The sequence below is a fragment of the Talpa europaea genome (genome assembly GCF_964194135.1).
Source record: "Talpa europaea genome assembly, chromosome: 6".
NCBI lineage: Eukaryota > Metazoa > Chordata > Mammalia > Eulipotyphla > Talpidae > Talpa > Talpa europaea.
Window position 1 is genome coordinate 96282739 of NC_140072.1, and position 12748 is coordinate 96295486.

The 12748-nt window shown below is 42.1% G+C and overlaps 1 protein-coding gene and 1 pseudogene across 2 annotated transcripts in view; both read left to right on the forward strand.

Moving 5' to 3' along the window:
• SIAH3 (siah E3 ubiquitin protein ligase family member 3) overlaps positions 1–12748 on the forward strand; it is a gene marked incomplete at its 3' end in the record, with an annotated part of 70941 nt that overhangs the window by 34917 nt on the left and 23276 nt on the right. The gene's annotated exons all lie outside the window — the stretch shown is intronic.
• On the forward strand, positions 8913–10717 carry LOC311172504 (guanine nucleotide-binding protein G(q) subunit alpha-like; annotated as a pseudogene). The gene is made up of 2 exons: positions 8913–9311; positions 10039–10717. The product of its transcript is annotated as a guanine nucleotide-binding protein G(q) subunit alpha-like (transcript).

Genomic DNA, 12748 nt, shown 5'->3' on the forward strand with positions numbered 1-12748 from the left:
AGAAGCCACCCAAAAAGATATAGATAGAAACTGCATTCTCTTTCTGACTTTGTGCCTGATTTCAGGAAAGTCTGTCCAGGCCCTTTAAGAGACTATATGTGCAGATATTGTATGTGCCCTTTTAGATACTGTCTGTGGAGACAGAACCAGGGGCCCACGGGATGTCAGTTGTTTCCTATCTCCAGAGCTGCCTGTAACTTAATCAGCAATGACAGTGCACAAATTTTAGCAGTGGAATTAGTTCTAAGCTGTCATTCTTGTAGAGTATCAATTCTAGATTCCCATCAGTCACGAGTTTAGCAGCATATTGTTTCTCTAAGGATTTGCCTCTCTCTCCAAGCCCAGAAGTGGAGAACTGACCAGCTCCAGGCAAATGCACTGAGCTAAAATTCCAGTCCTATACTGGTCCCTGTCGAGGCATTTTTCTATTTCCAGGGTGTGATCTGTTTGATTCCAGGACATCAATACCCCATGTCTAAGCCACCAAACACGGGCAGCTGGTAGCACAGTTGAAAAATGCCTCCTAGATTTAAGTATCCACAGTGGTTTGCAGCAGGCACTACATCAGCCCGACAACACACCAAGAGTTGAGATATATGTGAGCTCCTGGTGCAAACCATTCCTCATCCAGGCCTGGCCTGAAAGCTGGACTCTGGTGCGAAGCAGAAGTTCATCCATCCGCTCAGCCAACTCGCATTATGGAGCACTCCTGTGTGTGACAGATGAGGCTAGGCCTGCTTGTCTCTCACCTCCATTAGAAAGTGGGGGACCCTGGCACTTCTTGGGGGAGAACACAGCTCAGTTTCCCAGGAGGGCTCAGAACATGGATTGCTGGGCACACTGGTTCAAGCTGGAGGATTGTCAGCTACCCTCACTGCACCGCGCATTCAGCTCGTTGCTCCAGACACTGCTCTGGTTTAGGATTTGGGTGCTGTGGATTGGGACTAGCTCAAACTGGGAGCCCTGGGTTGAGTGAAAGTCCTGAGCCAGGACTGCTGACAGAGAATGCCTAAATGGAAGCATTTTTTGTCTTGTTGTTGCTTTTCCCCATTTCTCTCTGTCTCCGTCTCTCTCCTCTACATTATTTTAAAAATAATGTTTACAGAACTAGTATATGCTCTGTACAGATGCTTGCAAGATATTGAAAACTACTAAGAAACAAGTTGCCTTAGAGGTTACTGCAATTAATATTCTGGTGTATGTGCTTGTAGTAAATTTTTAATGCATTATGTGTAATTGTATTTTTTTAATAAGAACAGTATTAAGTAGCATTAGGCATATATACCTTATGTTGCTTTTGTTTTTGTTTTTTTAAAATAATATATTGTAAACATTTTACAAGGTCAGTATGATGGTAGGGTCTTCTTAGGTAAGTGCTTTGGGGACTTTTCAGCCCAATATTCCCTAATTTGAGGTTCAGCCAGGCTAGAGGAAGATGGTCCAAATTACCAATTCTCATGGCTAGAACTTTCCTTTCAGCCATGAAGCCACTAGTTCTGCCTTGATCACATGCCCTAACTGGCAATTTCTCCATGAGACCTAGCTCTCAATCTTCAGGGGGCATATACAATTTATCTGGGGCATTTGTTACAATGTCCAGAGATTCTTATTCCACAGATCTGCAGGCACAAAAACATGTTGAGTACTTGTAATGATTTCTAAACCATAGTCTATAAATTTTCAGGGTAGTCTTAAGTGTAGAACAGAAATTATTGAGTCTATTTAAAGGTCTCAGTTCTATGGCACACCCCACTCCATATCAACATCCCTCCACCCTAACTTCCAGCTGCTCAGCCAATTACCGTAAGGCAGCAGCCACTGAAAGGTCACAGGTTATGCCTGGCAGCCTCAGGATTTATGTCCACTTCAGGACTCATTGAGGTTCATCGACTTCTTTTATGAGTCAGGACCAGGCAGGGATCATTAATATTGTTACAACAGGGTTGGAAGCCCATTTGTTCACCACGTGGAACACAAGAATGAAGGCAGAAATGGAGGGCACCCTGGCCTCAGAGACTCCTTGCTCTTTTACATGAGAAATGAGCAAGAGTCTTAAATATTTCCATAATTGCAACATTAAATCTTAACATTCTGTCTGTATAACTTAATTTTATACACACACACACGTATGTGTGTGTGCCGCACCATGTGGGTATCTCCCTGGCAACCGGGGATGTGTATGTGTGTGTGTGTATAAAGGTTCCCATTCTCTCAAGAATGGAAACTTAATCTTAGTCAAGTTGGAGATTCTCCACTTTTGTCTAGAGTCATGTCCAAGTTTTGGGTTTTTTTGTTTGTTTTTTAAAGACTTATTTATTTATGCATACAGGAACTTGGATATAGGCCAGGGATGCAGAAGAGTGAGAGAATTCACCAGAGACAGAGCAGGGAGCAGAACAGGCAGATGGACCAAAAACACTGCTGAGGGGAGCAGCGGGCGAGACAGGAGAGGTCTGCCGCTCCATGTGGGTATCTCCCTGGCAGACTGGGGATGGAACCAGCACTGCAGAGGCTGTGAACAGCTTCACAGCACTGCACTCAACCCATGCACCACGAGGGAGGCCCATGTCCAAGTTTTGAAAGGTGTATGAAGGGATATTCTAGTAGATGTTTGACAATCAGCTCTCCAGGTGAAAAAATTGCATATAAATATTTGTTTACAGCTTGTTGTAAGTTTTATAGATATAAAGGATGTGTGACAATTCCAAAATAATAATAAAATACCCAATGTTTTTAACATTGTATTCCTTATAGTCACACAAAATGCCTTCATTGGCTTTGCTGGACTTTTGTTCAGACAAATTGAGATTGCAAATCAACCACCATTTGACGAAATTGGATTACAATGACTTTTGATGAATGTGGGTGATTGGGAAATGAATGTTGTTTGATATTATTTATTATGTTAAGATAAATGTGAAACAGTGAGGGTAAATGTCAGAATATCACCCATCAATGATGTGAATGACTTCTTAGCTGAATTAGACAACTTCAGAATACTAAAAAATATTTACTCTATTTTTTTGTCATTTAACACAAGGTTAACAGTTACATATACTTGATACGCTTACATGTAACTTGTCTTAACATTTTTCTCCATCACTTTCTTCAGTCTATACAAGATAATCAACTAAATAGAAAATCAAGCCATTATTTGTAGCATCTGTTAATTTCCTTAGTGAAAATACTCCCAGCATGGCTAATTTCAGGTTATTGATGTGGTTTTATACATGAACTTGGGAAGAGATGCTTACCACTATTTAGTATTTCCACCATACAGATAGTTACAAAGACATATTTATGGATACGCAGATAACTTCAAGAATACATACAATAGTAAAATAATTAGGAAATGATGAGCTTTGAGTACTTAAAGCTTTGCTTTTAATATAATTTGCCTAGTTATCATTTTATCAAATTTAATTTTAATACCGCTTGTGTTAACAGCAGGCTCACAAAATTCCTAAAGCTTTAACAATTCATTTTTGTAAGCAGATACACACTGGGCCTATGTGCTGTCAGTGGCAGTATTTGGTGGATATTCTTTCTCACTATTGTCATCTATCCATACTGACAGCCTAAGAGTTCTTGCTGCCATCTGGCCTCTGGTCTTTGGTCGAGGCAGGTTGCTGCTGTGCCCACCTTCACATACACTAAGTCTTTTCCAGGTCCATAAGTTCTCCCTCAACTCACTTCTCTGCCCCCCTTGATGTATGGCATACAGATTTTAAAGCTCATTAGGAGGGCTGGGATTCTTTTCTCCATGATTATACAGCATCAACTTTCTGCTCTATTAAGTCTAACTAAATAGATCTAAATGTATTGGGGTCTATTCTTGGACTCTTTGTACTGACCCACTGACCTGCTTGGTGATTTCACACTTCAGAATCACACTGTTCTAAACACTGTAGCTTTATTCTGTGTGCTACAATTTGGTCAGATAATTTTTTTCACTCCTATTCACTTTTCAGTAATATCCTGAATATAGTTGTAGGTTTATTTTTTCATGTAAACTTTCAACTCAGCTTGTTTGCATTTTTTCACCGATTGGCATGTTTATTCTAATACTGTTGAATGTCAATATATTTATAGTATTGAACCATACTATTTATGAATAGATTATACTTTTTATTCAATTCTTTGTATTTTCAGTAGTGTTTTAAACTTTTTTCTCATACCATATGTTTCACGTACAAGTAATACCTATTGTTATTAATATGTATAACTACTTCATGTTTGAATATACGAGTTATTAATTTATATTTGCTAAATTTGTGCTGTACTAAATTCTTTAATTTTTATAATAATCTTCCAGTTAATCCTCTCCTTTTCATCTTATATCTTTCTCCTGTCAAACTGCCTTGCTTACTACCTGTAATGTTAAATAATAATAGTACAATGGGGCCTCCCCGGTGGCGCAGTGGTTGAGTGCTGGGTTGCGAAGCTGCACGAAGCCTCTGCAATGCCGGTTCAATCCCCGGCTGCTCCCCGGCCACCGGAGGAAGGCCCCACATGGCGCGCAGACCTCTCCTGCCGCCTGCTGCTCCCTTCAGCAGTGTACTTCGGTCCTTCTGCCTGCTCTGCTGCCCGCTCTGGCTCTGGTGAATTCTCTCACCCTCCCGAGCTTCTGACTGTACCCAGTGCTTGTATGAATAAATAAATAAATAAATAAACAAACAAACAAACAAACAAACAAAACCAAGAGTTCTCCTTTAAAAAAAAAATAATAATAGTACAATGAACATCTTTGACTTATTCCAGATTTCAGTAATGTTTCCAGAGTTTTCCCATTATAAATTAATTATGTCAGTGTACTTCTTAAGAAAGTTCCTATCTAATCCTATTTTTAAAAGCAATTTTATTGAGAGAAAATTCACTTATCTTTTATGGTATATAATTTGATGATTTTTATATCTTCACATACTTGTGAAGCCATCATCACTACCTAATTTTAGACCATTTTTATCACCCCCAAAAGAAATCCCACATCCATTAGCAAGCACTCCATCCTCCACTCTCCCTTCCCCCACCCCAGCCCCTGACAGGCACTAATTTACTTTCTGTCTTTTGTGGATTTGGACATTTCATATAAATGGACATCTCATATAAATGGACTATTCTGGACATTTCATATAAATAGACTCATACAGTGCATATCCATATCCAGGCTTATCCATGTTGTAACATGGATTCATACTTCACTCTTTTTTGTTGACAAATATTCCATTGACTGGATATATACCACAGTTTATTTATCATTCAATGACTATTAGTTTTAGTTGCAGTGTTTGACTCTTATGGATAATACTGGTATGAATATTTGTGTCAATGTTTTTGTGTGGGCACAGCTTTCATTTCTCTTGGGGATGTACCTGGAGTGGGTTTTGTGATAACTCCATAGAATTATCACTGCCAGAAAAGTTTCCAAAGCAGCAATATATGGGGATTCCAGTCTTTCCACAGCCTCACCAACACTTGTTATCTGTCTTATTTATTTTACCCATCCTAGGAGTGGTAACTCATTGGTTGTGAGTTGCATTTCTCTAAGAGCTAGTGGCATTGAGCATCTTTTCATGTGCTTATTGCTCTTTATATAGCTTCTTTCAAGAAATGCATATGCAAATTCTTTAGCCAGTTTAAGATTAGGTTTTTTTGGTTGTTGAGTTGTGAAAATTCTTTATATATTCTACACACAAGTATCCTCTCAAATAGATGATTAACAGATTTTTTCTCTCATTTTTCACCTTATCATATGTCTTTTCAACCTCAAGGAGGATAATTATGTCATTTTTTGCTCTATTTATATGGTGAATAATATTAATAGCTTTCTCAATATTGAACAACCTTTCATTCTGATAGGAAACCTACCTTAGCCAAGGAATATTATTCTTTCAATATGCTGCTGTACTCTGTTACAATTCTATTTAGAATTTTACATCAATATTCATAAGTGAGTTCAGTCTTTATTTTCTTTTTGTGTTGTCTTCATTAAATGTTTTTATTAGTATTATGATGATTTTCTAAAAATAAAATTCTCTTTTGTCTGCTTCACAGTTTAAATTAGATAAGGATCATCTATTTGGTAAAGATCTGGTAGAACTGCTCTGTAAAACCATCTGGATGCTTTGGGGGAGGGCTGTAGGAGAGAAGCAATAATTTTCTCTATTGCTTCTTAGCAATTGTTATGTTTAGATTTTCTATCTTTTCTGAGATTACTTTGGTTAATGCATTTTTGCTAGAGAAATATACATGTATTTGCATAGGCTGAAGCAAATCAGTGTTTTGTAATTTTTACAGAGTTCTCTCTCTGAACTGATTCTCATCTCATATTACTACATTGTCCTTTAGAAATGACTTGGGTTGTTTTTTGGGGGAAGAGAGACCCCATTGTGTGTCCAACCTCTGCATACTATCCCCAGACGAACAATTTAAATATGAAACAAGAAGTTAGATCCTACTCATTAAATCCAGATTCTCCATGCAGGACACTTGGTACATGTTCCACCTCATCCATAGCTATTTCCCTGCCTTCTTGTCATGTTCACTTTAAGTGATTCCCTGATCAAACACATGACAACCAAAACTTAGTAAGTAGCTTATTTCTAAATTTGAATAAGGTCTACAGTTAGGTAAGAGTATTGTAGCAATTCTATTTTCCTGACTTTGATCATTGCAAGATGTTAATTAGCATTAAATGAAGCTGAATTAACAGTAATGAGATATCTCCAGTATTTTTGCAATTTTTCTATAAGTCTACAGTTAGTTAAAAATAAAACATAATTTAGGGCCTCCCCTGGTGGTGCAGGCGGTTCAGCGCCACACTGTGAAGCTGTGCGCAGCCTCTGCAGCGCCAGTTCAATCCCTGCCGGCCCGCGAGGGTCCCACAAGGCGTGGCAGGCAGACCGCTCCTGTCTCGCCTGCTGCTCAGCAGTGTATTTTGTCAGTCTGCCTGTTCTGTTCTCCACTCTGTCTCTGGTGAATCCTCTCACCCTCCCATGCATCTGGCCTGTACCCCGGTTCTTGTATAAATAAATAAATAAATCTTTTTTAAAAATTAAAAAACCCATAATTTAAAAATAACTAATGTTTTACATAAAACTTGAAAGTACAACTTTACAGCTTAAGAGTGTATTTACAATGTAAACGTTATCTTTGCTTTTCAGAGATAGCCTTGTTTGAATTAATTGTATTTATAGTAACAGTGTATTAGTAATAGTAATAATGAACGTGTCTAATGAAAATATAATGTGATTCTATTCTTTTAATGCAATATATGAAACCAGCCTATTTGTAAAATGTTCTAACCACAGCTTACTTTTTTGGAATAAATCTGTTTCAGTTTACAATTGATACAGGGCAGCAAGGGGCACCAAAACTGGCCAAGGACACTGCCCAAATAGTTTTCCAGTCACTGGCTGAGTTCTTTACCCACACATAAAATTGTGAGACTACTCAGCCTCAGGGAACCAAAATAATGAGATTTATTTAACAAACAGGGAAAAAACAGAGTTACTGAGGCCACAAATGGCCTTTACCTCACCCAAAGCCATGTCCAGTGTTTTTCAGTTCTAAACAAAAGAAGCTAAGGCGATGTCTTCCTGCCACCGAGGATGCAGAGCTCCTCTCCCAAACTAGAGGCCACGTGTCCAAGCTGGTGTCTTCCTGCCTCTGCCAACCTGGAGCATGCAGCAGCCAGACTCTAGGCCAGGTTCTGACTCACAAAGACAAGGGAAGATGCAATAGGAGATGCTCCCGGAGCTGCCAGGATGTCTCAGCACAGCACCAGACAAGTGACACTCAAGACAGCAACTGCAGCAGCCCAACGACCCAGCAAATGGCCGCACACACACACTCAGAGAGGCTCTGGCTCTGAGTCTTCGCCTTCTCTGCCAGGCTGTAACCACAGCAAAACTGGCAACAGTTTAAAATTGCAAATTGCAAAGCCCCCGAACTTTTCTTCTCCCAGGTTGGCTGCTGGAGGCCTGCACCTTCAGAGGGGCTGCCAACAGCCTTCTGGAAGATCAGCATGGTGGGGGCTGGAATCTGACCCAAATGTTGACAATGCAAAAAAACCTAAATCCCGAAGACTGAACCTACGCCCCTCCTTTCTGCAGTCACTTATATTTCTTATCACCCCACCCCAAAATGTGATACTTTTTAGCATTTTCCCCTGGAGCTATCTATCCTCACCAGCAACCCTCTCCAAGGGGCATGACCAGTAAGTCTTTTGGCTTCAGCCACCAGTTGCACAATTACTTGCACGGGAGGCGACTGGAGGATCGCACCCTGACTGGGCCGGGCCTTGAAGGGGTGCGCTCTAGCTGGACTGTGGGCACCGCAAGGGTGGAGAGCTCCAGCGAGCTGAACCAGGCAGCAGCGACCAGCCAGTGCACGGAGCAGGGAGAGCCTTTGGGCGGCAGGTAGCCGCGGAGAGCCCGGCTGAGGGGAGCCTCAGCAGCGCCCGAGAAGTGGGGGACCAGAGGGCCTCCAGCTCTGGGGGAAGGAGGCGCGGGCTGAGCGCGGCCGGCTTTTCTCGCGAGCTCCGCCTCCAGCCCGCGCCGCCTCGCTCTCCCCTGCAGCCAGCCGCAGCCGCTGCTCTCACGAGCCCACTGGTGGCCCCGGCCCCCTGCAGCGGTCCCCGTGCTCATCCGGGACGCACGCGTCCCCGTGCTCATCCAGGACGCACGCCGGGGCGGGCGGCGGAGGCGCGGAGGCCAGGGCTGCCGGGGGAGGGCGGGCTGGAGGGGGTGCGCGCGGGCAGGAGGGGGTGCGCGCTGGCAGGAGGGGGTGCGCGCTGGCAGGAGGGTGTGTGCTCAGGCAGGAGGGTGTGCGCTCAGGCAGGAGGTTGTGCGCGCTGGCAGAAGGGTGTGCTTGAGTGTGCCCGCTGGGCGGTAGTGGAGGCACTTGGAAGAATGACTCTGGACTCCATCATGGCCTGCTGCCTGGGCGTGGAGGACAAGGAAAGCCACCAGATCAAGGAAGAGATCGAGTGTCAGCCACGCCTGGACAAGAGGAAAGCCCAGCGGGAGTGTAAGATGCTGCTGCTGGGGCGGGAGAGGGTGGTAAGAGTATATTTATCAAGCAGATGAGAATCATTCACGGGTCAGGATACTCTGATGAAGACAAAAGGGGCTTCACCAAGTTGGTCTATCAGAACATCTTCACAGCCATGCAGGCTATGATCAGAGCCATGGACACACTCAAGATCCCCTACAAGTAGCAGCGCAATGAGGCTCACGCACAATTAGTTGGAGAAGTTGATGTGGAGAAGGTGTCTGCTTTTGAGAATCCATATATAGATGCAATCAAGAGTTTATGGACCTCAGGGAAATGCAAATCAAAACTACCATGAGATACCATCTTACACCAGTGAGAATGGCACATATTAAAAAAACTAGCAACAACAAATGTTGGCGAGGGTGTGGAGAAAAAGGAACTCTTCTGCACTGTTGGTGGGAGTGCAAACTGGTCCAACCACTGTGGAAAGCTGTGTGGAGATTTCTGGACCTACTAAACATAGAGCTTCCATATGATCCAGCAATTCCACTCCTAGGTATTTACCCAAAGGACACAGAAACATCAATTCCAAAGAACACCTGCACCCCTATGTTTATAGCAGCATTGTTTACAATAGCTAAGCTTTGGAAACAACCCAAATGCCCAAAAATAGATGACTGGATCAAGAAGATGTGGTACATATATACCATGGAATATTACTCAGCATTCAAAAAAGATAAACACATGCAATTTGCAGCAACATGGATGGCGCTGGAAGGGATCATGCTCAGCGAAATAAGCCAAAAAGAAAAAGAAAAATACCGGATGGTCTCACTCATAGCAGGAATCTAGAAAACTTAAATAAGGGACCAGGAAAATGAATAACTATAAGATAGTGAAAATCAAAATCAACAAAAAACTATGAACCAGAGACACTTTTAGGGGGGCGGGAGGGGAGGGATTGGGGTCAGAATGACCCCAATTGTATGGGGAATATAACAATAAAATTTATTTAAAATAAATAAATAAATAAATAAAAGAGTTTATGGACCGATCCTGGAATCCAGGAATGCTATGGTAGACTACGACAATATCAGTTATCTGACTCTACCAAATACTATCTTAATGACTTGGACAGTGTTGCTGACCCTGCCTACCTGCCTACACAGCAAGATGTGCTTAGAGTTGGAGTCCCCACCACAGGGATCATAGAATACTTCTTTGACTTAGAAAGTGTTATTTTCAGAATGGTTGATGTAGGGGGCCAAAGATCAGAGAGAAGAAAATGGATACACTGCTTTGAAGATGTCTCCATTCCATGTTTCTAGTAGCACTTAATGAATAAGATCAAGTTCTTGTGGAGTCAGACAATGAGAACCGGATGGAAGAAAGCAAAGCACTCTTTAGAATAATTATTACATACCCCTGGTTCCAGAAGTCTTCACTTGTTCTGTTCTTAAACAAGAAAGATCTTCTAGAGGGAAAAATTATGGATTCCCTCCTAGTTAACTACTTTCCGGAATATGATGGACCCCAGCAAAACACTCAGGCAGCTCGAGAATTCATCCTGGGGATGTTCCTAACCCTGAACCCAGACAGTACCAAACCTGTCTACGCCCACTACACATGCGCCACAGACACCCAATATATCCATGCTGTCTTTGCTGGCATCAAGGACTCCATCTTCTACTCGAACCGGACCGAGTGCACTCTAGTCTAATTGTGCCTCTTCAACACCACCCTTCCTTCCCTGGTGGGCTATTGAAGCTAAACAACAGGGATTGTATTTCTGTGGAAAACAATTTGCATAATACAAATGTATTGCTCTCCTGGACTCTGTGTGAGTATATCCACAGAGTTTGTAGTAAATATTATGATTTTATTTAAACTATTAAGAGGAAAAACAGAATGCTGAAGTATAGTCCCAACACATTTCTTCTCTCTCTTTTTTTTTTTTAGGCAATACCTTGTGATTCTATGTATTTTAAATTTTCAGTCATACATTCACAAAGAGCATGTTTCTCTCTTTTCTATCAAGCAAAATGAAGCTGATTTCACTTTTCCCTAACCATACTGTAACCTGTGGCTGAAGCCAAAGACTGTCACAGGTGGTGCCCCCTGGAGGATAGATAGTCCCAGGGAAAATGCTAAAAAGTATTACATTCTGGGTTGGGGGTCACCTATGAGAAACATCAGTGGCTGCAGAAGAGGGCATGGATGCCTTCAGTCTTCGGGATTCAAGGTTTTTGGAGTTTCATTCAGCATTTGGGGTCAGCAGATTCTGGCCCTCACCCTACCAATCTTCTGGAAGGCTGTTGTGGGCCTCTGAAGGTGGAGGCCTCCAGCAGCCAACCTTGAAAAGGAAAAGTTTCTGAGGTGGAAGCTTTGCAAGTAGGCAAACAACTGAAACTGTTCCTGGTTTTGCTGTGGTTACAGCCTGGCAGAGAAGGTGAAGACCCAGAGCGGGAGCCTCGTTGATCTGCGTGAGTGTGGCCTTTTGTTGGGTCACTGGGTTGCTGCAGCTGCTGACTTGAGTGTCACTTGTCTGGTGCTGTACTGGGGTGTCCCAGCAGCTATAGGAGCAACTCTTGTCGTGTCTTCTGTTGTCTTTGTGAGTCGGAACCTGGCCTAGAGTCTGGCTGCTGCATGCTCCAGGTCGGCAGAGGCAGGAAGACGCCATCTTAGCTGCTTTTGCAGCTATTGTTTGGGAGAGGAGCTCTGCTTCCTCAGTGGCGAGAAGAAGCTAGTCTTAGCTGCTTTTGCTTAGGACTTGAAAAGATTGGACTTGGCTTCAAGTGAGGTAAAGGCCATTTTTGGCCTCAGTAACTCTGTTTTTCCCTGGTTTGTTAAATCCCACTGTTGTTGGGATTTAATTGTGCAATTGTGCGCGCAGGTGAAGAACTCAGACAGTTACCAGTAAACTATTTTTGGGCAGTGTCCTTGGCCAGTTTTGGTGCCCCTTGCTGCCCTGTATCAATACTTCCTGATTTCTCCCAGGTTACAGTGGCCTATCCTAGTTCCATTCTTAGTCAAATTTCTCTTTCAAATGATACCGTCAGGACAATGTCATTCAATTTAAGCCATCAACATCAGCTTAATTTAACAGTCTATAGTTTTTGCTGAAGGATAAGTATTAAAACTATGATTTTAAATGTACTACTCTGGACACACACTTTTTTTTTTCATGTAAATAGACTGTTTTTGCCTCACTTTGGGCTGGGACAATGGAGTACCATCTAACCATTAAGTGTTATTTCTTTTGGATTTCTACTTTCAGCCATACCTTGGTTGCTCAGAGCAATGTGCAGAATTCAGTAAGACAAGGGCAAAGATAAACAGGAGTCCATTCTTTTGAAATACCATGTGCCATTGTCTTTCTTCCATTCCCTTTTTTCACCCTGTTTTTATATTGCAGATGCAAAAATATATGCCAGCAGACACTACACTACCCCAGTGTCTGCTACCCAGCAACTTTTCATAGGTTGTTCTTCATTTTTTCCCTTTGTTCAAACTTTTCCTCTCTATTTCTCTTAGTGTTTGGGCCACAGTTTTAACTTGACTTCTACTAGGGGCATGTGTTGCCAAAGCTGGCTTTTTGTAAATCAAAATGAATAAGAACTTAAACAATCAAAGCTGGTATCTTAAAATAAGAGTAAGACTGAAGCCTAAAATAAATGGCTGAGAATGATCCTGAACAGTTGTCAACTATAAATTTAATTCTTGTGGTTCATTCTTTTCTTTGCTCTTAAGA